Genomic DNA, 23,840 nt, shown 5'->3' with positions numbered 1-23,840 from the left:
GCACTACTTATTTCTTTCTCAATTCAAACGCTACTTCGAGAGCTTATAGGCTACCTAAAATTAAGCCTATATTTTCTGTTTGATTCTTCTGTGTCTTCTGGAAGTCCTTTACATAATCTCCATATTTCTATTTTACACAAAATCATCATTCCTACTTTATTTGTTTCAGATAGTTTTGTTCAAATTAATTTTGATATTATGACAAAAATTTTTAATGCAAGTCCAGACAATTTCCAACTAATCTCGTTAGACGTCGTTTAGACGACTATTTAACATATTTTAGCCATTTCTAGGATTAATAACACATAGGATTAATAACACATAAATTTTCATTGAAAAAAACACTTGCTTGTTGAAGTCGAAATTTATGAAAGCGACTGAAAAAAAAAGATTGATTGCTACAGCCATATACAAATGATATGCCATATTTTACTATCTATATTGTTACAGCAACCAAATTTTTTTTTCAATGGGTCAATTTAATTTTAAACTTCACCTTTTCCTCTTTCAATAAATAAAATTTATAAACAATAATTTTAGTATCTCTATGGGTTCCCTATTTTCTTCGATCGTAGCAGACATCATATCATAAGACCCAAAAACCAGTTTTGAACAAAATTTCATTTCTCCCATTCTTTATCTTCAAATACGTAGCTCTTACCGCCCTAGTAGTTCATGGCGCTCTTCAGTTATGACACTCTTTTGTACACTAGTCATTCTTATTACCCGAGACTAAAACTTATCTTAAAATTCGGGAGGAGAAAGATTAAAATTTTTACTAGAAATTATATTATAAAACATCTATAATATCTATAATGTCGAAACTGGATGTTTAATGCTTAAATAATTTAATGTGAATTATTATACATACATACACATACACACGCGTGCGCGGGCGCACACTAGACTGTCAAAGAAAAAAATTTTTTTTAATCCATCGGCCACTTAGCTCAAAAGCTTCCATTTCATGCCAAAAGAACACTTCTAAATTTTTATCAAAACATATTAAAATTTAGAGGTCGTTAGAACGATTTTTAAATCAAAGTTTCGATTTTCCTTAATACAAATGTTTTAAATTTGGCTTAATCCGGATTTTAAATGTGGTACTGTTATTTTTTTAGTCGCTGAATGCAATAGTTCATTTAACACTATGCCTTAAAAAATATAGCCCGATTAATGTGAATAAATGAATTTCCAAATTTCGAGTTCAAGATTGATTTTAGCCAAGGTCCCAAATGTTCAAATTGTGTCATTTTTTCACATTAATCGGGCTCTCTCTCTCTACGTGCGTGCGTGCGTGCGTGCGTGCGTGCGTGCGTGCGTGCGTGCGTGCGTGCGTGCGTGCGTGCGTGCGTGCGTGCGTGCGTGCGTGCGTGCGCGCGTGCGTGCGCGCGTGCGTGCGCGCGCGTGTGTATACATACAGTATACACATAATAGTTAGAAAAGTTTTATTCTCGAAATAAGTGAAAAAATAGTGAAAAAAATAGTCGGTAAAAAAAGATGAACCTTCTTAAGATTAAAAAATAAATGTTTCTTAAGGATTTGGAATTTTTTCAATATATCTTCTAAAAAAATTAAATTTTATAAAAATTAAATAAAACCAATAGTGTGTGTTTAATAGGATGTGTAAATGAAAACTGCTCTTGTATAAAATTATACTTGACATACATCGATTGTTAAGTCATTATGAAAGAAAAATTCTCACTCCCTATCCTTACTGTAGCAGCAATAAAACAAATTTCTCTCTAATCTATGAAAAATTATGAAGATCAGTGTTCTGGTACTAAAAATTAGTATTAAAAAAAGAGCGGAAAACATTCCTGATATTTTTACAGATTTATACAATAAAATAAAAATTCTAATTTTTAAAAAATTAGAAGTTTATAACTGCCAAATATAAAAAGTGTAAATAATGAAATTACACTTCTGCACCAAAACTTGAGAAAATTTCATATTTTCAATTTGTTTTCATTGATGCTTATTTATTAAAAATCTAAAATAATTTGATAGGATTCCGATAGTGCACATCGCTAATTGGCCAATTTGAAATAAAATATTTTCATTCACAAAACAGTGAAAAGTTATTAAGCATCGACCGATATGAATGGATATGTGCTATTGCACTGTACGCTTAACAGGATACTTCCAAATAATTTGAGGTGAATAATGTTGGAAAAATATTGTCACATAAAAAAACGAAGTTAGTTAATTGATTTTCATTTGACAATTATAAACTTATTGAATTTTAAAAAATGTTTCTTTATGACTGAAACATCACTAACATTTTAATAATTTTTCATGGATTAGAAAAAAAAGAAAAAATTACGATAAAAAATAATTTGATTATCGCAATAGTAAGGATAAGGGATAAAAACTTTTCTTTCAGAATAAAAGTCTAACAATCGACGTATGTACGTTAAGTCTAAATTATAGGGACTCTTACATCTGCTACATCCTTTTTTATTTTCTTCTTTAACTTTAGTGTTGATATTAACACTACTGTCCATAAATTCAGAAATATTTGCAATTTTCTTACAATGCATAGAAACTTAAATATCTCGGTAAAAAAAAATTGTAAAGAAGTTTTCAAAAATACATAAAAGACGAAAAATAGCTTTAAGACTCCTGAGACCTCGAGCCATATTGAATCGCGATGTCATAAATGAAAAATGTGTAAGCAATATGTTGATTTTTCTTGCATGCCATTGAAGAGAATTTAGATAAAATGAAATGATAAGATCGTTTTAACACACTTGTAAAAATGGACGAAAGCTATCCTTATCTTCCTTGGCAGTCAGTAAATAGTTGTACAGGGTGGGCCATCTATTGGTACGTTTTTAAAAATGCGATCAAATGAGCATACATTGATATTTTTTATTAATTTTTTTTTGTTGTGAAGCTAAAAGTATCCGCGTCAAGAATGAAAAACGATTTCGTTCATGTGGCTCCCTCTACTGGCCTTACAGTATGCCATTCGGTCACCCCAATTATTAATGACATTTTGGACTACCTCGGCGCCAATTTCACTCAAAACAGTCGTAATATAATGTCATCCACTAACATCCCTTTCTCACGAACTTTCCTCACCAATTTGCGTATAGCTCCTTCGGTGGGTGCTCTATCACGACCCATATTTCTTTTCAAAATTCGTACAGTTTCGGCGACACAGCACTGACTTTGAAAATAAGTTTTTAAAATTTCAAAACGCTCTTCAAGAGAAAACATGTTGTTTCGTGCCGCGGACGGTATGACTAATAAACTGTCAAAATTTCGGGTCTGTAGCTCGTTCGGTGTTGCCATACGACGAAATTCAAAAACGTACCAATAGATGGCCCACCCTGTAAAAGGCACGTAAAGTGTGTTTATTAGTTTTTACAAATACTCAATGCGCATGTGTAGCCTATTTTCACTACACGAGTAGTCTTTTTCGACTTTTTACTAATCATCAAAAGAAATAAAGAGAGTGTCTTCGTCCATTTTTACAAATGTTTTAAAGCGATCTCATCATTTCGTTTCATCCAAATTCTTTTTATTTACAAATGATATGCAAGAAAAATCAACGTGTTATTTCTCGTTTATGACGTCACAATTCAATATGGCTGAACTCAATATGGCTATAGTGAGTTTCCTGCTCAGGAAACTTAAAATTTTTTCTCGATCGTTAACAATTTTTATAAAATTAACGTTCAAAATAGTTTTGTAAAAATTTGGAAAAATTATGAATCAATCATATTATAATAAACATTTTCCATTTTTTATTTTTTTCCATAAACTTTTAGTGTTAAAATTAAAAATCATTTTAGAAAAAGTAAGTTTTTATCAAAAAAATTTTAAAGAATAAAAAATACAATATCTATGCGAAAGATCACATCAATTTTTTTCATTTTAAAACTTAAAAAGTCTACCTTAAAATACTTGTTAAATTTTATTCGACGAAGTTCCATCCAGGTACAATACTTCAATAAATAACAAAAAATATTGAAATCAATTTTATATAATATAATTCAGGAAAAAATGTACATATAAAATTCAAACGTAATTTTGAAGCTTTATTTTTTGTTTTTACATTGCATTTTTTTAAATTACTCTATAATTTTTTTTCACTGAGATATTTAAATTTTTGTAAAATGCGAGACAATTGCAAGTGTTCCTAAATTTATGAATTTATAATGTACACCTACACAAAAAAATAAGAAAAGTGAATTTTTTTATAGAAAAGTGAGAAAAAGTGAGATATTTCTAAAAAAAAAGTGAAAAAGAGTCGATCCCGTTTGTATATAGAGTATACTGAAATTTAAATGTCAAAACTTTGGGAGCGTGTAGGGGATCGATAAACTAAGAAGGTTCTATAGAGATATGCTCGTTTTTGCTTTGTTTTTGCTAAAGCCATTGTACGTAAAAGTTTTAGTCATAACTATAATAAAAAGCGATAAATCTATTGGCTACGAGGCAAGTGATAAGTCACGCTGTCTTCCAGTTGATCGATCATAAAGACACAATCTTCCGACGAGACGAAACTTGCGACTATGATCATGGCTTTGAGGTTATGATGTTTCGCTCGTGTACTTTTGCGCAGAGAATGCAGCAATGGCTCCGGCACAATATCAATTATGACTTTTACTTGCAATGATCTTCAATAATTTGCCATAGTAAAAACTCGCATAAACGGGCATCATAAACTGAATCAGATCATCAAATGAATCTGTGATGAAACTGGCATAATCACTAAATCTTACCTTAACAAACAAAATTAATTGAAATAGTATCTAATTTTGTAAATTAAATGTTCGCGGATCCATTGCTCGTCAAATGTTGATTTTTCCGTCCTTTGTAAGCTGCTCAATTTTTTTCTCAATTTTTGAATGTTCCAAGTACGGCTTAAGATCGAGATATTCTTCGATGGAATTCAATAAAGGATGTATTTTACATGGCAATACGAGTCTTCTCGAAATTTCTTGTACAAATATAAGATCAAAAGTTTTAGGTGATCATTTTTCTCGCTTTGGAATGCTTTGTTCACGCCTTGTATTTCAGACAAAATTGGTTTCAGAAATAAGTATAACATATTTGTTTAATCGCAATACATATTGTATAGAATCTCTGCACTATAGCATTTCTCCGAAAGTCTCGTTATATTAAAATGAGTTTTTAACTCGAGCCATTGGTTCAATATTCTATTTACAGCTGCTTCTATAGATAGCCATGTCTTGTGTCGGAAACTTATAATATTTGTAAAAAGCATTCACTACAGTTGATCGTCTCGTAAAGCGAATGTGTCTTATTTGACAAACAGAGGATTTTAAAAACTAATTATAGGTTTCATGAATTAAAAACTATTTCGCGGAAGAGTATCGGTCAAAGCATGTGACAAGAGAGTTGTAACGAATGGCAGACACCTAATCAAAATCATCAATAGAACTTCTGTTTTCAATTTTGCATAAACACCGTTGTTTATTCCGTTGTTTATCATAACTGAAGTATTGTCTGTTCCAATAGTTATCAAGTTTTATAATTCCAATTTCATCTCCTTGAGAGTTTTGTTTAGAGTGTTAACAATACCATCGGCATTACGCGTTTCCAGTTTGGTCAGTGTTAAAAAAACTCGAGATGGTTTTTCCATGTTTGTTGCTATAGGTATTATAACAATACCCTGCAGTTTGTTCACAGATATGTCGTTCGATTTGTCCAATAAAAAACTATATTTACTGTTTCTGACATCTTTGAGCAACTCGTTGTTAAAGTATATTTTTTTATTATTAGACCATGTAACATATATAACAATATTTTCTCCAAAGAAGACTTTGTCGAATTACCTAGATCACAGACTATTAGCGTTTTCAGTCTGACCGGGTTTGCGTCAACCTGGGTTGAAAAATGCTTTACTATTGATTGACGTTACATGCCTTATCAATAAGAGAGCACGTCATTAATTCAACCTGGGTTAATGCAAACCTGATCGGTGCGAAAACGCTATATATATATATATATATATATATATATATTTACCTGAACAATCCATTCTTTTAAATGTCTGTTTGCGAGCCAGACTTTTCTGAATTTTTGAGCGTATTTAATATTTTTTGAATCTTTATTCATGGAAAGAAATATCGAAAGTATTTGGAATTCAGGAAGTAATATTTCCTCAATTAGCAAAAAGGCAGAATCGAATATACACGCAGATTTATACGTTGTCAGTATAATCAATTTAGCAGTTTTTTCCGCTAGATTCATTGTGATTAATGAGATCAACGCATTTGCGGAATTTGCAGTAAGCCTTCGTATCACTGCCTGATACTTATATTTCATTCAACATTGTGAAGCTGTATAAAAAAATCTACATGTAGCAATAATATTGTCTCGAAGATAAATCAAAAGATAGATTAAAAAAAAATGTACTTGAGTAATCCAATTTTTAAAGCGTTTAATTGTTTACAAGTTAGCTTATTCTGAATTTTGGAATATATCAATTATTGTTTGATTGTTTGCTTTGATCCAATTGTTGAATTTGATCCGAGTATCAAACGAAGAAATGAGTAGCGAATGAGGGGCCTTCCGATTCCGAGTAATGTAGAATGAGCTTTATGTCGGCACAGGACAAAGAGGATTTACCCAGATTGTCGATTCTGTATAATAATATATAATCCAACGTAATAATATATAATCCAAAAACGAGATATCATCTATTGATAGATGATAATAAAACTTATATCGTTTTTAATTGGCAGAACTGGTGCACATTAAAGCTGTTGTACACTATTTTAATCAAAATGTAAAAGTGAAATATCTCAATTGATTAAATGTTCAATATGTATTTTAAAATAGCACAATAAAATATTGAATATTTCGCGGTTTAATTCGTTTCTATATTTTTATTAAATGTACATCTTTTTTTATGTTAATTTGTGTACAACGGCTTTAAGGTGCACTGAGTGCGTACTAGTTCTGTCAATGAAAAATGCTATCAAGCAGTAAAACTTATGAACCTTCTACAATAAGTCTACAATAAGCCATTAGTTATAAATTAAAAGTCAGAAGCTAAAAATTGATGACTGTGATTGGCCAATTTTTAGCTTCTGATTTATGATTAATGACTTATTGTAGAAGGCCCATTAAGGCCGCGACACAGACCTTTGCATAACGCATAACGCATAAGAGAATCAACTAATCTAAATCCTTCCTTTCCTTCCACTTCACGGAAAAGAAGAACTTTAATTAGTTGATTCTTTTATGCATTATGTATAACGCATAACGCATAGTGCATAAGCGAATCAACTAATCAGAATCTTCCCTTTCCTCCCATTTCATGAAAAAGAAGAACTTCGACTGGTTGATTCCCTTATGTACTATGCATTATGCGTTATGTAAGAGTCTGTGCGGCCATTACGTTTTAAGTTTTTTTATGTGTCATGGCCTTTATCCGTAAGACAAATTTCAATCGGTTGAAAAGAAAAAATAAGTCTGCAAATTTTGAGTTTGGTGATTGTTCAGTGAAAAAGTCGCTGGTCAATGATTTCTAGTGAGAAAATTGCGCACAAGGTCTTAGTGATTTTTAATAGGAAATAAAGAGTCATCTAGTGGGATTTCGACAATCCGAGTTGGCAACACTGTTTGAACCCCTCCTTGCCTCCCCAATCGATTGGCAGATCACGCCAAAGACAGTCATGTAATATTATCATATTTTAAGAATTCTACATTACAAAGTAAGTTTTTTTCGTAAGTTTTACACATTTTTTTGTTTTTGATGTTATACTTATCATTTTTTTCATTGTGCAATATTTTTGTGTGCACATTTGGCTTTATTATTCTATAAGCAACTTTCTTTTGTTGTGTTATTTTATCACATTATTTTGGAGATTATTGTGGAAAAGATTAGGTGATCTACAATGAATCATTTTGATGTAGTGAACAATGAACTACAATATAATATATTGTATGTATCACATAACGTTTTTTACGATAATCTTTAAAATAGTAATTCACTGTAATAATTATTTAGAATACGACCCCTCCCCTTACCTAAAATCTCAATAAAAATACTCATTTGAGTTTCATTCAAAATAAAAGAAAAACGCGGTGATCAGTCGTGAATCCTGATCATTTTATAATTATCTATTTTATAAACATTTAAAAATATAACATAAAACTAAAATAATCCCAATAATTCGCAGTATAAAACATGTAGTTCATTATTAAAAAATAACATGGTTCATTGTGTACACATCCCTTGTACCTTTTCCCATTTTTTTAAATAATCGAAATTGTGACTAAACTTAAGAAATAACTTTAAATAATAAGAGTTATTGTTCACAGTAATCGACTAAATTCATAAACTGTATACCAAAATTCAGATCTTCAATTCAATAATTGAGAGATATAAGCCTCTGAAATTTACATGGGTCATTGTTTGACTACTTACTCTACAAACATGCACACACGCACACGCACACATATTTGTAAATCTTCCTAGTAGTATTCTTATATTTCAGTAGTATTTCATGATCCAACTTGTGTTGGAATGTAAACATACCATTAATTTTAAAATCTATCATCATTTAAAAACAAAATGAGTTTTTTTTTGCAGAGTTTAAATTATATATTTTATTATTTTTGGAAGGTTTTCTCAAGCTTTCCTGGATAATTAAATATTTTTCCATGAATGTACCGAACTATCAAAATGACTGCATAGATTTTAAAGTCCATTTAGGCCCAATTTTTGGCCATTTTTATATTCCTTCAAATCACTTAAATTGATCTTTTAACGAAACTATGTCTGAATGATATATTTATGCAGGAATCGGCTGCGCATGCAAAATACTCGTGCGTATTGTTTGTGTTTAACCAGTCCCATGCATGACATCCATTCGTAGTTTTTCTACATATTTATATATCACAGTTATTATACATCCACTAACATTTAGTGTTTGTGGATCATCGAAGTAGCATTTTCCGTACAAATGCAGATGTTCAGCACCGTTGGAATACAAGATTAGATGAGTGACCACTTAGGGAAGAATAAGAAAGTTAATTCCCAAATAAAGGAAAAGCGGTTTTTTTTTCAATTATAATTTTGTCGTGTGTATTCTAGAATAAGATATTAATCAGTAATACTTATTTTAATAATAAAACTGAATTAATATGCGAAAAATATCTCACAAACGTTGTAATTCAACAGACATTAGACGTTTCTACAACGTCTCTTCAACATTGAATCTACATTTCACAATGTTGTTGCAATGTTCGCAATGTTGCAATTCAACGTTTCTGAGATATTGATTCAACGTTAGTGTGCTATATAGATTATCAATACTAATAGACAAGGGAATAGAATTATTACCATGAACATTATAAAGTTTGTGTGCAGTAATTTGTGATATGTTTAACGTTATTTCGTTTTATTTCCAACCAATGGCAAATGCAGTTTGAAAACATCTTTCACATGTGCCTATTCAAAAGTGCCTATTATCTATAATATTGTAAAAACATGTTGCAAACAAAAAAATTATTATACATATATAATAAAGTTCAGTAAAAAAGAATGGATTAAAATTAATTAAAATTTTATCTATTACAAATGTATATGTTTAACAAAAACTTTCTTTCGGATTCAATTAGATTAAATTGGATTTAATTGGATTCAACTGGATTTAATTTGATTGAAAACTGCATTTCCTAATCAAAATTTTAAATTGATAAGTTTCACAAGACACGGAAAAAAGTTGATATTTTTAGATTGAAAAGCATAGAAATGTGCTTCATATCCACAATTTGTATAAATGAATAAAAATGCATTCGAATTAATAACAATTCATTTTCACGTTTACAAATGTATATATTTCTAAAAATCTATCCATTTCGATCAATTTCAATCCTTTCGATCAATTTCGTTTACTGAGCGGTAATTCGTTTATCACATTTTTTGTAAGGTTATATTCTTAAGAAATCTATAATATTTAAAAGCATCCGAAATTTGGATATGAAGTAAGACTGATCAATCTATTTAAACTATTAGACATCACAGGAAGAAATTTAGACCTATAATTGAAAACTTTCAAGCCACAAAATTGTTTCGTTCGTAGATGAGATTATAGAACAGTATTCATAGTCCATTCTTATTTCAAAACCGTCTTAAGTAATGTCTTAAGATGCTAATACAGCCTTCTGATTGGCTCATAACATCTTAAGTCTGTACTCAAATGTAAAAATCGACTACAAATACGGCATATGGTTAGACTATGTGCTTTACAATTGCGCAAAAATTCAATTTTCAATATTATTGATTTAGGAGTACAATTTAAATACACGATTTACGTGTCATTAATATACGTGTCATAAACTACAAATTATTATATGAATATCGCACACATACGTACAAATTTTCTAACTAACTAATCTTTTATATTAGATGTCTATAAAGCCTTAGAATTAATTCTAAAAACACAATACTGTTTGTTTATGTAATCTCTAGTAAAAATCGAGATTGTTTTATATGTACAAAGTATAAAACTTATATATAAAGCAAATATTCTTGCAAGTCGACGTCAGAAGCCGATAACAAAACTGTATAATATTCCAACTTTTTTTTCATTTTGACATAAAGTCGACCGGTTTGGATTACATTATTATACTTTAATTGTGGAGAAGGATTTTTAAATCTGTATAAAGGCATTAGAAAAATACTTATTTGAAAAATAATCCGTAAAACAAACGATTTTAGGATCCCCTTAAATCGATGAAATAGAAAAAAGAATGCTCACTGTGAGACTCACTGTATTAATAATGCGTATTTAAGGTAACATAAATTAAACAATATATAAAATAAAAAGGCTTTGAAAAAATAATGTGTATACAGTGTTCCAAAATCTTAGATCCATTTTTTTTTTAATCATTCTTTCAATACACTAACAATCAGTCCCGATCTCTCCTGAACTTTTTCATATAATTCTTTTGACGTCAAAATATGTTGATAAAAATGATTATATAACGAATTATTTGAATTTTAATATTTATTTGATAAATAAAGGACTTTTACTTATAAACCTTTTATATATAGATTTGGGTCATCAACATACACTGATTGTACGTCAATTTATAGAACAGATAAAAAGAGTAGATAATTTATAAGTACCAACAGCTAAGATAACTGCATCTATATTAAAACATCAATAATGTATGAGATATATTAATTTTGTTATTTATTCTTACAGAACACATTTAACCTATTTGCATCATATGAAATAATGAAAAATATAACGTCTGCCTAGCTGCCCCCCCCCCACTTGACTAAATCTTAATGAAAAAATTATGTAATAATGCGCTATCCATATCCGCAAAAAAAATTTTTGCCCTCATTCCGTCGAGCTAAAAAAATTTTTTTTGGTGAGAGGAGGGCTGAAATTACACTATCTAACTGCAAAATATATCTTCGATTTATGCGCTACTATTTCCAAACAATTTCAACTGAAATAAATAGCGCATAAATCTTTTTTTTTCTTGTTTTTCTTTGATTCAATTGGAAGCACATTCTTGTGGACTTTAATAAATTTATTCATTTCGGAGATATATATAGTTAGATAGCGTAATTTTGCAATTTTAAAACTTAGAGATAAATATGTCTATTTGTTCCAAAAGAGAAGTGCCTTAAGGGTTGCAGCACAAAAATCGACAATGCTTGAAAATAGTAGCGTATAAATCAGAGAATTATTTTGCATAGTCAGAGTATTTAATTTTGCAATTTTAAATGACTTAAGAGTGAATATGACTGTTCGCTCCAAGAGGGAAGTCTTAAGGGTTGCAGCGCAAAAATTAAGACTGTATGCATATGACAGAGCATAAATCCTGTATATTTTTCAAATCGATTGTTTTTAACAGGTGAGGAGGCTAACTGACTGCCTACTCAACCTCCCCGCGCAAAAAAATTTTTTTTTAGTTAAATGGAATAAGCGCCAAAATTTTTTCTTGCGGATATGGATAGCGCATTATTATATAATTTTTTCATTAAGATTTGATTAAGTGAGGAGGCCAGCTAGACGTAAAAATATACTCTTATTATTAAATTCTTTTTTAATTAAATTTACAAATATTTTAAAAAGTATTAAAAACTTAATATTCCAATGATTTCTGAAGCATAAAAATGAAGAAAGAAGTTCATATATGTACATCATGTAAGGAAATTGCGACCAGAAAAATTGCGCATATACATATATACATTAGTAATGCAAACGAATTAATCGACTGATGGTTTTCTATTATATGATTAAAAATATTTTCAAACAATGACAAATTAAAAGAAAGACAAATATCAGTCACACACGGTTGTCAAGACGTAAAAATAAATTTAGTATATAAGATATTTAGTTTTGATTACATATCGGACAACCGGAAGACAATAACTAGGATTTCCGGACATAGAAATCACATACATAAATAGATTTCGATTCATTCTGTGATTACTGGACACAGGATCGAGCTGAGCTTAGGATGAACACACTTATTTCTGAAATGCTTTACATTAAACAGCAACATAACGGCTTAAATTTTCAGTCGGACACAAATAGTTTATATCACGTTTATTTTTCCATTCTTGATAGTTTATACATCTCTCTCTCTCTCTCTCCCCCCCCCCTCTCCCTTCCCCTCTATTATTTGTTATTTCGTATTGCTTGATCTACAACATCTACAACAATGCTAATCTATTATCATTGACTGTAACAGTAATTAATTAAATGTACAAATTAAGTTTCATAATTTTTATGTTTATATTATTAATTTTAATCGATTTAATTGCATGACATATTTTATCTCTCTAATATATTGACAATACAGCATCTTGTTCGAGTGTCCGAAGTAAGTCTTCTCTTCATTTATTTTATTTGAAATGATCAAATTTTATTGATCATTTAGTGACTGCTTAATTTTTAGAGAGGAAAATGTCCAAATGTATAAGATACAGCAACTTCCATATTCGAGATATATTTTCTTGTAAGAAGTATCTTTCCTCTCATGTCCATGATGTGCATTTTTAAAACTTTGTAAATATCTGAAGATGACTAGAAGAATGAGCCGAAATATAATGATATTATACTCAGTTAAAAAAACGTAATTGTAATATAATTTAGGAAGCTCAAAGAAAGAATAATATTTTTTATGTTTATGGAAATAATATGTAACTGTCACATAATTTTGAAGATTCTTTAAAAGAACAAAGATATATATTTTTTCGTTATGTTATGTAATCATTATGATTATTATGTTATGTAAAAATGTAACATAACATCTAACACATATAACTCAAAATACATAATATGAATATAACAACTGTGATTTTTTAGCAATTTAATGAATGTTCCTTACAAAAAAAGTATGTTTGTCAATTGGAACTATTGACTTTCAATCATAATTGTTGATTGATGAATAGTAACTATTGGATTATTCATAGTGATGATTGGTTTCTCAATGATAACTATTGACGTTGTAAAAATATAGTTGGGAGAAACAATGGTTACTATTGTAACTTAAATTATCTTTTGATAATGAATAGTAATGACAGAAAAGACTAATGATTACTATTCATAACGTAATGATTATGGCATTTATAACGTAATGGCATTCATAATGTAATTTTTTAATAATCGAGTTATCTTTACGAATAAATGGAGAAATTATGTAACTTGTTCTTGACAACTAAAAAACTTCTTCTTGACAACCAGAATATAACAGTTACGAAAGCTGACAAAGGCAATATCATTTTAGTAGCTTTGGATAGAAATACATATACACAAAAAATAAATGAGACGCTTCACGATCAAGATATTATTGTTAAGAAAGATCCAACAAATTCTATTATTACGAAGATTCGTGATTTGCTTATGGGTTGAAAGAAAAATAATTTTATATTTGATGTGACATTAGAAATATGTGAATTAGTTCGAATTCGAATCGAATTAAATCAAATCACAGTGGATTCGATTCGATTCGTTTTCGAATCTAAGAGTAAATAAGTTCGAAATTTCGAATTATCGGTGATTCGATTTCGAATCACTCGCCTATTTTATATGCTTCATTTATGCGCGACTCTTTTCTATATCTCCTGCGACCAATTTTGTATCAAAGCTTATCAGTCTTCGTGAAAGCGCATGCGCTTATTGGCTTACATTGTAAAGAAAATGCTATTCATTTTTTTTAAATACTATTCATTTTGTTTAAGCTAATGAAACTGAAATAATGATACAAATTCAACACAACAATTAGCTTCAAATTAAGTTTCGACACACTGAAAGAAATGTTTTGTATACTTATTACATATAATTATTCATTTTGTTGATGTGTGACTAATAAAAACTTTCTTACTTTTTTATTTAAAAATTGTATTGTTCTAATCAAAATTTATAACAACCAAATTTTGATTAGAACAAATTTGATTAGAATAACAAAAATTTAAGTTAAGACAACATTTGAGTAAGATAGTTTTTGTTAGTTACATATCAACAAAAAATGGATAATTAAATGATTATACAATATATGCAAAATATTTCTCAGTACAGAATAAATAATCACTAATTCCTTTAAAACAATACATTATAATTATTTGTCGCGATTATTATTTGTTTACTTATGGTATACGCATATGAAGATTTAATCTTTGGATGACCAGAGGCCCCTTTAGGGACTTTGAACCATTTTTAATTGTTTGGGATTTGTAGTGTCTGCAGCTCATAATTAGCTCGAAAATGTTGTAATTGATGTCCGCATATATTTTGAAGAGTAGAACGCGCACCATGAGTATGCCGGTACACACGTTTGTCGACAACCGTGCACGAGACATTATTTAAAAAAGTTTATTTTATTGCATGAACATAATTTACTGTACTAAAAAAATATTTTTACATATGTTATTCGTGAAATTTTTACTCTCAATGATAGACGATTATTCTGACAATATCTAATATTTAGTTTAAAAAAAAATAGGAGATACCATTTTTATCCGGATCAGAAAGACTCAACAGTGGCACCACCTTTTTCGCTATTCAACCCCATTGACAAAAATGTTCTAGCTCTGAAAGTAAAAAAATCGATCTAAAACATACTGGTCCTCAGAATGTCTTTAATTTATTAATAATTATTATGTTATAATGTGATACTTCATGTACTAGAAACAGACTAATAAAAGCTGTAATTTAAAAAATAATAAAGTATTTTCAATGACGGTTCAGTATTTTCAATGTACAGTTAAAATGAATTTTTTCAGCTTTTAAGTTTTTTTTTAGGCGTCAATTTTTTTTAAGTGTAAAAATTTGATTCGAATTCGATTCGTTTTCGAATCAAAAGGATTTGATTCTATTCGATTCGGTGTAAAGATTTCAGATTCAATTCAATTCGTTTTCGAACATGTTATCAGATTCGATTCGATTCGATTCGACTTTGAAAATGCTTGATTCATATACCTCTATATGACATACAGAAAATTGATCATTGAGGAAACTCTTCCTAGAGCCTATGGAGTATCGAAAGTTCACAAACCTGAATGCCCATTCAGAATCATATAACTCATTAATCATTCACGACAATTGTAAAATGGTAAAGAACTTTTCTTCCCAGTTCAGTCTATTTTGCCTCTGTGCGAAAGACTTATCACTAATTTCCAAACACCCTGTATATATACGAATGGTGTGTATATACATGTATATGTATACATACGTAAATGTGTGTGTACAGTGTCCCATAATTTATTCGACAACGCTAGTGGGCAGGTGGAGCGGACTAAACTGAATCGAAAACTATCATTTTGCAATTTTCGCAATAGTTAACAAGATATTAATTAATAAAAATTGCCAAATATTCTTTAATAATTTTTTTCTCAAATACTATCAATTTTTTAGTACTGTATTTTCTTATTTTTACAACATGAGAAAATACGGTATTAAACATTTTTGAAAAAAATTCTCAGAACTTTATGAGAAGAAAATAAACAATTTTGGTCTCTTGCTATTTTTCTATTAAGTTGATAGTATTTAAGAAAAAAATTATTGAAGATCAATATTCGACAATTTTTAATATCTTGTTAATTAATGCGAAAATTGCAAAATGGTACAATACTTTTCGACTCAGTTTAATCTGCTCTACCTGCCAACGAGCGTTGTCAGATGAATTGTGAGACACCTTGTGTGTGCGTGCGTGCGTGCATGTATACAGTGAGAGCAAAAAGTATTCGTACAAGGAAATTGTTCATAAAAAAAGTCTTATTTGTAAAAAATAAACATTAATCAGCAATTTTATACAATGAATATATTCTGTTCTAACAAAAGTAAACGAACTTTGCATATACAAGGTGCGTCCCAAAATTTTCCCAACTTTTGAAATAAAACAACAACGGTTTACTTTTTTTTTCAAATTCAAATTGTTTATTCAAAGTAGTCCCCGTCGGACTCAATACAACGTTTGGCACGATCTAAAAGCATTTCAAATGAGTGTTTTATGTCGTTCAAAGGCACGTCCTTCAGAATAGTGGTACAAGCCCTTTGGATGTCTTCTACGTCCACATACCGCTTTCCTTTCATGGACAAATGCATTTTGCCGAATAGGTAGAAGTCACAAGGTGCCATATCAGGCGAATACGGGGAATGGTTGATTGTTAAAATGTGATTTTTAGTCAAAAAATCAGTGACAAGTGTCGAACGGTGAGATGGCGCATTATCGTGTAACAAGCGCCAACTTCCTCCTTCGCGATATTCTGGCCGAATACGACGAATGCGGTGCACCAAACGCTTCAAAACGCTTACATAGAATACAGCATTAACTGTTTGGCCTGCTGGAACGAATTCTTTGTGCACAATACCCTTGGAATCATAAAAACTTCGATGGAATTTTCGTTAATTGTCGATTTTGGGCGACCTGTATGTGCGTCGTCATTTATGTCCTCACGACCGTTCTTGAATCGCGTATACCACTCATAAACACTGGCACGGGCTACACAATTATCACCATAAACTTGTTTCATCAAATTATGGGTTTCGGTAAATGTTTTACCAAGTTTAAAACAAAACTTAATATTGGCTCTTTGTTCGAAGTTCATTCTCGTACCGATGTATATAACATACTGACACTTGAGACGCCATAACTTCGTTTCCACTGAACCAAATGTCATGAAATTTTTACTGGAAGTCAGCTAGGGATGTACCTTTCAAACGCGCAATCGAACACACGGATGGCGCCACCCGACCTATCCCTATTGAAAAAGTTGGGAAAATTTTGGGACGCACCTTGTATTCCTGATTTTAGAAGCTAAATTTCTCAACTGTATGAATACTTTTAGAAGATCCAAATAATAGAATTTTTAATTTTCGTTTATTTTTCAGATGATATACTTTCTATAATTAACACATATCTTTTTGATATATAATTTTAAGAAACATATAATCTATTTTATTTTTTATGAATAAATTGTTAATTACTCAACAAGAAATGATCAATTAAACATCGAATCGATGTTGAAATCATTATATCGATTTGACATCAATTCGATGACTTATTTCTCACTGGATAATATTTACTTTTTAAAAATAAATTTTTTTTTAATATTTTTTCTGTACGAATACTTTTTGCATTCACTGTATATACTAAACTGAGTTGAAAAGTCGATTTGCAATTTTCTCAAAAATTAACAAGATATTAATCTTTAAAAATAGCTAAATACGCTCGTCCGCCGGGCCTACCGCTTGACGTGCGAGTCACGGGGAATGAGAATGGCAAGCGCGCTGTTCGAATTATGCTGTTTTATGGTTCGTAGTGACGCGGTGCGCTTTTCAGTCCATCCCTAAAAAGCTCTAGATACCAAAGTAGCACATAAGTCCCATTTTAGATCTATTAACTATACCTTATACCAATAATACTAAGCGCTTATATGGATTTGGATTATAGACAACTAAATCGAAATAGCCAATAGAAAGGCTATCGGCATTTCGGCTTAGATCAAAGGAATGCGCTACTTTGGTATTTAGAACTTTAACCATCCCCACTCTCCGCGGCCCACGCATAAAACGATCGATAGGCGTACCTACACACAGTAGTAGGCGTCCGAGTGGACGCACGTATTCGGTTATCTTTAAAGATTAATATCTCGATAATTATTGGGAAAATTGTAAAATGACAGAAAACTTTTTGAAAACTCAGTAATCCTCTATCTACGCATAAAATATTTGATAATTATTCTAGGGCTCTGCTCTATATGCTGGGTAGTAAATAGTTAAAGCGTAAAATAAAAAAAAATTAAAAAGTTAATAACTTTTAACTTAACTTATAAGGAAAGGGACCCCACTATTCCCCTCCGATCTTAATGAGCTTTTAGTATGTTATTCTCCAGACAAAAATAAGCGACACGACCAAAAAGTCGGCTGGAACTGGCTGTTAAGAGGTACTTTATTCTTGGGGAGCGGTGACAGCGCTCAGATTAAAAAATTGTTTAAAAATATTTAAAGGCCATAATTGTCACTAAAATTTATCAGGAACTGTTGTACTCTTCGAGAACAAAAGAATTCCATAATAAAAAATTATTTTTGTGAAATTTGAGGTGGTGCCCACTCTTAAATTTAAAATTTATTTAAAAATATATAGAGACTGGAACCACTGTCAATATTTATCAGGAACTGTAGAACTCTTCGAGAACTACAGGGTGCGTCACCAAAATCCAGACAAATTTGAATTTAAATTTTTCGTTATATTGTCCTCCGCCAGAGGTTGTTGTTAGCGTCCGAGAAAACCTGATGCTTCTAGTAAACAGTCATATTCTCAAAATGGCTGCGATGTTGAAACCAAGCACAGAATATAATCGAAGACCCGAGATCAACCGTTTATGACGTTGTAGCAAAATCTACGACTCTAGAACAGTCTAGAACGAAAGTTCCAGTATGCCAGTGAGAAAGACTTACTCGAAAGAACACACCGCGAAGACTCCCGCAGTCGTTGAAAGAGCTCAAGCGCTGATTTCGGATGACCCAATCGTTGCGAAAATTAGCATCGATTGTTGGTGTAAGTGAGCCAACAATGCGTCGAATTGCCGAAAAGGACTTTCAATACAAATTACATATTACAGATATGATAAATGCTCTCTGAGGCTGCCAGGACAAATCGAGTTGCTTGCCTCGGCTCCCATTCTGGCCTCCTAACAGCCCAGATTTAAATTCCTTGGACTACTACATATGGAGTGTAGTTGAAAGGGTCACAAACAAGTCTCAGCATCCCAATGTGACGTCATTAAGGACCACTATTAAGGCAGCATTCGTTGGCATGGACAGCGCTACATTTGCGTGCGAACGCTTCAGATCGAGAATAGAGGCTAATTCAAGCTAATGGGGAATATATCGAGTAATTGTGCTCTACAGGGATCCCCCAAGTGCCATAAAAAGGATTTTTTGTAATATTTAATTTTTGATTAAAAACATTTTGTTTAAAGAAATTGTTCGATTTGTTCGGATTTTGGAGACGCACCCTGCATAAGATTTCATAATGAAAATCAACTTTTTCGAATCTTGAGGTGCCACGCGGAATTAACACCTCATATTTTTTTTTTTAAGTTAAATCAACTATAAAACCTAACAGGAACTGTAGAACTACTGCGGGTGTAAGCAGAACTGTTAATAAAATTTTCGATTTTGAAAAATGAGATGCTAACTTCACAGAGATCATCATACGGTCAGTTTTGATTGGATTGCTAGGTTTTGTTAATTCCCGCTTATCAATGAATCACACTAATTTTAGGTATCATAAATATTATATTTCAGGAATGTAAATATGTGAAACGAGTTTCAGATGAAGAATTGTTGTAAAGTGCTGCATATTTATCCATTTTTTTAATTTTTATGTATATTTTTTGTAACAAATATCTAATCGATATGTAGTCGTAAACATGCTTGAACAGGGATCTTTAGATAAAGATTTAAAAAATAGAGATAATGCAAATGTATATCTTTCTCTCTCGTAGGAATTTGACAAAAACGCCTTATGGCACGACTTTTATTATAAGTTACTTATAGGTGAATAAAAAAATTAAATTTATCTAATACTTATTAGGTGTTTGAATTAATTCTCGCTGTTTTTTGTTATAAAAACTCATGTTTATTTCATTAAAAAGGTACCTGATATTTTACTCACAATATTGTCCATCGAAAGCTACAATTTTTTCCCACTTTTAGGATAACAAAATGGATTCCACGGAAGAAAAATTCAGGTTCTTTCGAGGCGATCCAATCATCGAGCCATTTTTTGATATCTTCAAAATAATTTAAGTGCTGCTCAGAACTTGCTGCATCGACCGAAACAAATGGTAATCTGAAAGAGAAACGTCTGGTGAATAAGGCGGGTGGGATAAGACAACCCATCCAAGTGCCTTCAAGATTTCTTTCACTGGTTCTGTAACATGTGGTCTAGCGTTATCATGAAGAAGAATAACTTTGTTATGTCCTTTGACATATTGCGGGCATTTTCCTTTGAGTGCTTGATTCAAATTGAGTAATTGACGTCGGTAGTGTTCAGCATTGATGGTATGACTTGATTGCAGCAGCTCATAATACACTATACCGATTTGATCCCATCAAATGTACAGCATGATCTTCTTTCCACGAATATCCTTTTTTGGTGATGATATTGATGATTCGTCAGGACGTACTCATGATTTCTTGCGCTTAGAATTGTCGTAACGAATCTTTCATCGCTAGTCACATGCAAAAACGACATTTTTGTCTTTGAAGCAGCAATTCACAAATGGCTAAATGTCTCTTTCTCTCAATTCATGTAGCACTAGTTTCCTAGCTTCTGGATTATTCCTATTGCTTTTAAACGTGTTTTGCTAACAGTTGACTCATCAATATTTAATGTTTTCGACAATTCTTTGAGCGTATGACATAAATCTTCTTGAAGTAATGCCTCCAATTCTTTTCGAATTTTTTTGATTGACCAGAGCGTTCTTTGTCATTCACGTCAAAATCGTTGTTTTTAAATCTTCTAAATGAATCTCTAGTTGTTTCAGACAGAGCATGCTCTCCATAAGCCTCCTTAGCAAACGATGACTTTCAGCAGCAGATTTCTTGAAATTAAAACAGAAAAATAATATTTCCCGCAAATGCTCTTTTTTTGATACGAAATCCGACATTTTTATGTGATAAAAAATTGTGTTCTTTGCATCCGATCAAATGTTACACATTGATTATTAAAGCCTTTATTATTGACAGTATTTTCATATACATTAACAGTTACTTTCAGTCATGTTGAAATAGCATAAATAATGACCACTCCTGGTCAACAGTAAGAATTAATTCAAGCATCTAATGATATTATAATGTTATTTAAAGGAGGGAATACCATGTAACGGGTTTAAAAAATCGATTTTTTTTGTAATGCTTATTATTTTAAAAATATGTCGTATTGTTTCTAAAATATTATGTTGAAATTCGGAACTATAGTAAATATGTGATGGAGCAGCACGTGGTCAGATGCCGATGATAGAGCCAGCCAGTCCTTGATCAGCTTGTAGAGATACTTATAAGAACCGGTATTCTTTTGTTGCCTGTGCTTATGTCTTTTGTTGTCTACATAGTGTGCGTGTGCGTGCGTGTGTGTGTGTGTGTGTGTGCGTGTGCGTGTGTGTGTGTGTGTGTGTGCGCGCGCGCGCGCGCGCGCGCGCGTGTGTGTGTATATGTGTGAATCGGGTGATTCAGAATAAACGTTTGTCCTTAAATTGTCATATTTCTGACTTAATTCTAAGACAATTTTTCCTTGACGAAAATTTTGTCTGAAGCTTAGTTTTCAAATTATAAGAAGAAATAGTTAGCGTATCACAGGCCGCGTAGAGGAGACAGGCAGGAGCGGCGCTTATGGTTAGATGCGAGCGCGCTTTATGCGCGGGACGCATTCACACGTTTATAAAAACACGTTTCTTCTTATTTTTCTCCTTTACTACACTATTTCTGTGTCTTTCACTTGCTTTAAATATATTAATTTCGTTAAATTATAAAGTAGAATGATGAAATTAAAACGAACATTGAACCCTTTGAATATCGGATTATTTTTAATTACATTAATAAAATTGTTAGAGAAATGTAGTAAAAGAGCAAAATTAGACAATAATTACGTGTGATAACCACGTAATTAAAACTATCATTGACATACAAATCAAACAATTATTTCGAGTACGTCGAATTCTAAAAGCGTTTCTTTCAATTCGATGTACCAAAAACTTGTTAAATTTAATTGTATGTTACAATACATTTTGTGTGTGAACCACTCACAAAATTATTTTAACTCTCTGAAACTCAATTTTCTTTTATTTTGTAAAACAATGTTTATTAAAAAAATTTCTGTTTTTTTAATTCCCAAAATAGCCTACATTCAATATGCGAAATAAATACCCTTTATCCAAAACCAACTTACAAACTATTAGGTGTTGGAATTAATTCGTAGCGTTTTTAATGAAAGAATGTTATTTATTTCACATGAGCATTAAAAAATACATTAATGAAAGTACTTCCCATCACTTGTAAAACGCTACGAATTAATTCCAACACCTAATAATTTTTTTTTAAAGTATCATATCTGAACAACAATTCTGTAAATTTTTAACTTTTAATATTGGATTTTTTAAAAGTTACAATTTTTCAAAGATTTTACTTGTTTTTCCTCTATTCATTGAACTTAAGAATTTTTTTCATAAAAACTGTAATAAAATTTCAATCACTATTTGAATGTATTTTACAGATCTTGAAATTGACCCATATAATATATAATATATAATTTTTTTCATATTGATTGGATTTTTTAAATAAAATGTCAGTTTTTTAAACACTGCTCTGGATATGAGCTACCCAATGTGTCAAAAAGCGAACCGAAAAAAGAGGACTTCTGTCAAGCTAGCAGAACCAAATGAGCAGAATCGAAAAAAATCTTTTGAACTATTTAGTGCTCATTTTGTGCTAATTTGTGCTGCGAAAAACAATTTTGTACCACAAGTTTAGGACCACAAGAAAAAAAAGAAAAAAAAAGAAAAATAAAATTAGATTTGAATAATACTAATTTTGTGCTAACTTGTGCGTAAAACTTGTGTGTAAAAAAAAGTTAATATTGGGTCATCTAAAAAATATCCGCGGTTCAATTTTTGAATGAAATTTTTCTTTATTGAAAATCAATTTTAATCAAGTATATATTGGCCATCATTATCTAACCTTTTGCCATTTTTCGGATAATTTCATAATTCCATCCGTGTAGAACTTTTGTGGTTTATCGGCAAAAAACTTTTTCAAGTGATTTTCGGCAACTCTTTTGTCGGTCAATGTTTTTCCATCAAGAGAGTTCTGCAGAGATCGAAACAAATGGTAGTCAGACGGTGCAAGGTCCGGGCTATACGGTGGATGCATCAAAACTTCCCAACCAAGCTGCCTCAATTTTTGGCGCGTCATCAAAGATGTGTGTGGTCTGGCGTTGTCATGATGGAAGACAACACCTTTTCTGTTAATCAATTCTGGTCGTTTTTCCTTAATCGCTTCCTGTAATCTATCCAGTTGTGAATAGTAGAGCTCTGAATTAATCATTAGGCTATGTGGTAACACCTCATGATGGACGACTCCCTTCCAATCCCACCATACACACAGCATCACCTTATTTGCCATCAATCCAGGCTTTGAAGTCGTTTGTGGTGATTCGCCGCGCTTATTTCATGATCTTTTACGAACAATATTCTTGTATTTCACCCATTTTTCATCGCCTGTGATGATTTGCTTCAGAAATGGATCGATTTCGTTGCGTTTTAGTAGTGTTTCGCTGATGGAAATTCGATCAATCAAATTTCTTTGCGTTAATTC

General features: G+C 31.1%; 2 protein-coding genes and 1 pseudogene across 10 annotated transcripts in view; all 3 read right to left on the bottom strand.

Annotated features, from left to right (window-relative positions):
• The window catches only part of Ecr (ecdysone receptor), a 233,759-nt gene that overhangs the window by 67,931 nt on the left and 141,988 nt on the right, over positions 1–23,840 (bottom strand). The window lies entirely within an intron of this gene.
• The window catches only part of Pfas (phosphoribosylformylglycinamidine synthase), a 241,992-nt gene that overhangs the window by 144,041 nt on the left and 74,111 nt on the right, over positions 1–23,840 (bottom strand). The window lies entirely within an intron of this gene.
• On the bottom strand, positions 4,049–23,648 carry LOC147906544 (uncharacterized; annotated as a pseudogene).

The sequence above is a fragment of the Acromyrmex echinatior genome, unplaced genomic scaffold (assembly GCF_024713525.1).
Source record: "Acromyrmex echinatior isolate Ae372 unplaced genomic scaffold, ASM2471352v2 Scaffold21, whole genome shotgun sequence".
Taxonomy (NCBI): Eukaryota; Metazoa; Arthropoda; class Insecta; order Hymenoptera; family Formicidae; genus Acromyrmex; species Acromyrmex echinatior.
Note: the sequence above shows the minus strand (reverse complement) of the source record. Positions and strands in the feature narration are given on the sequence as shown.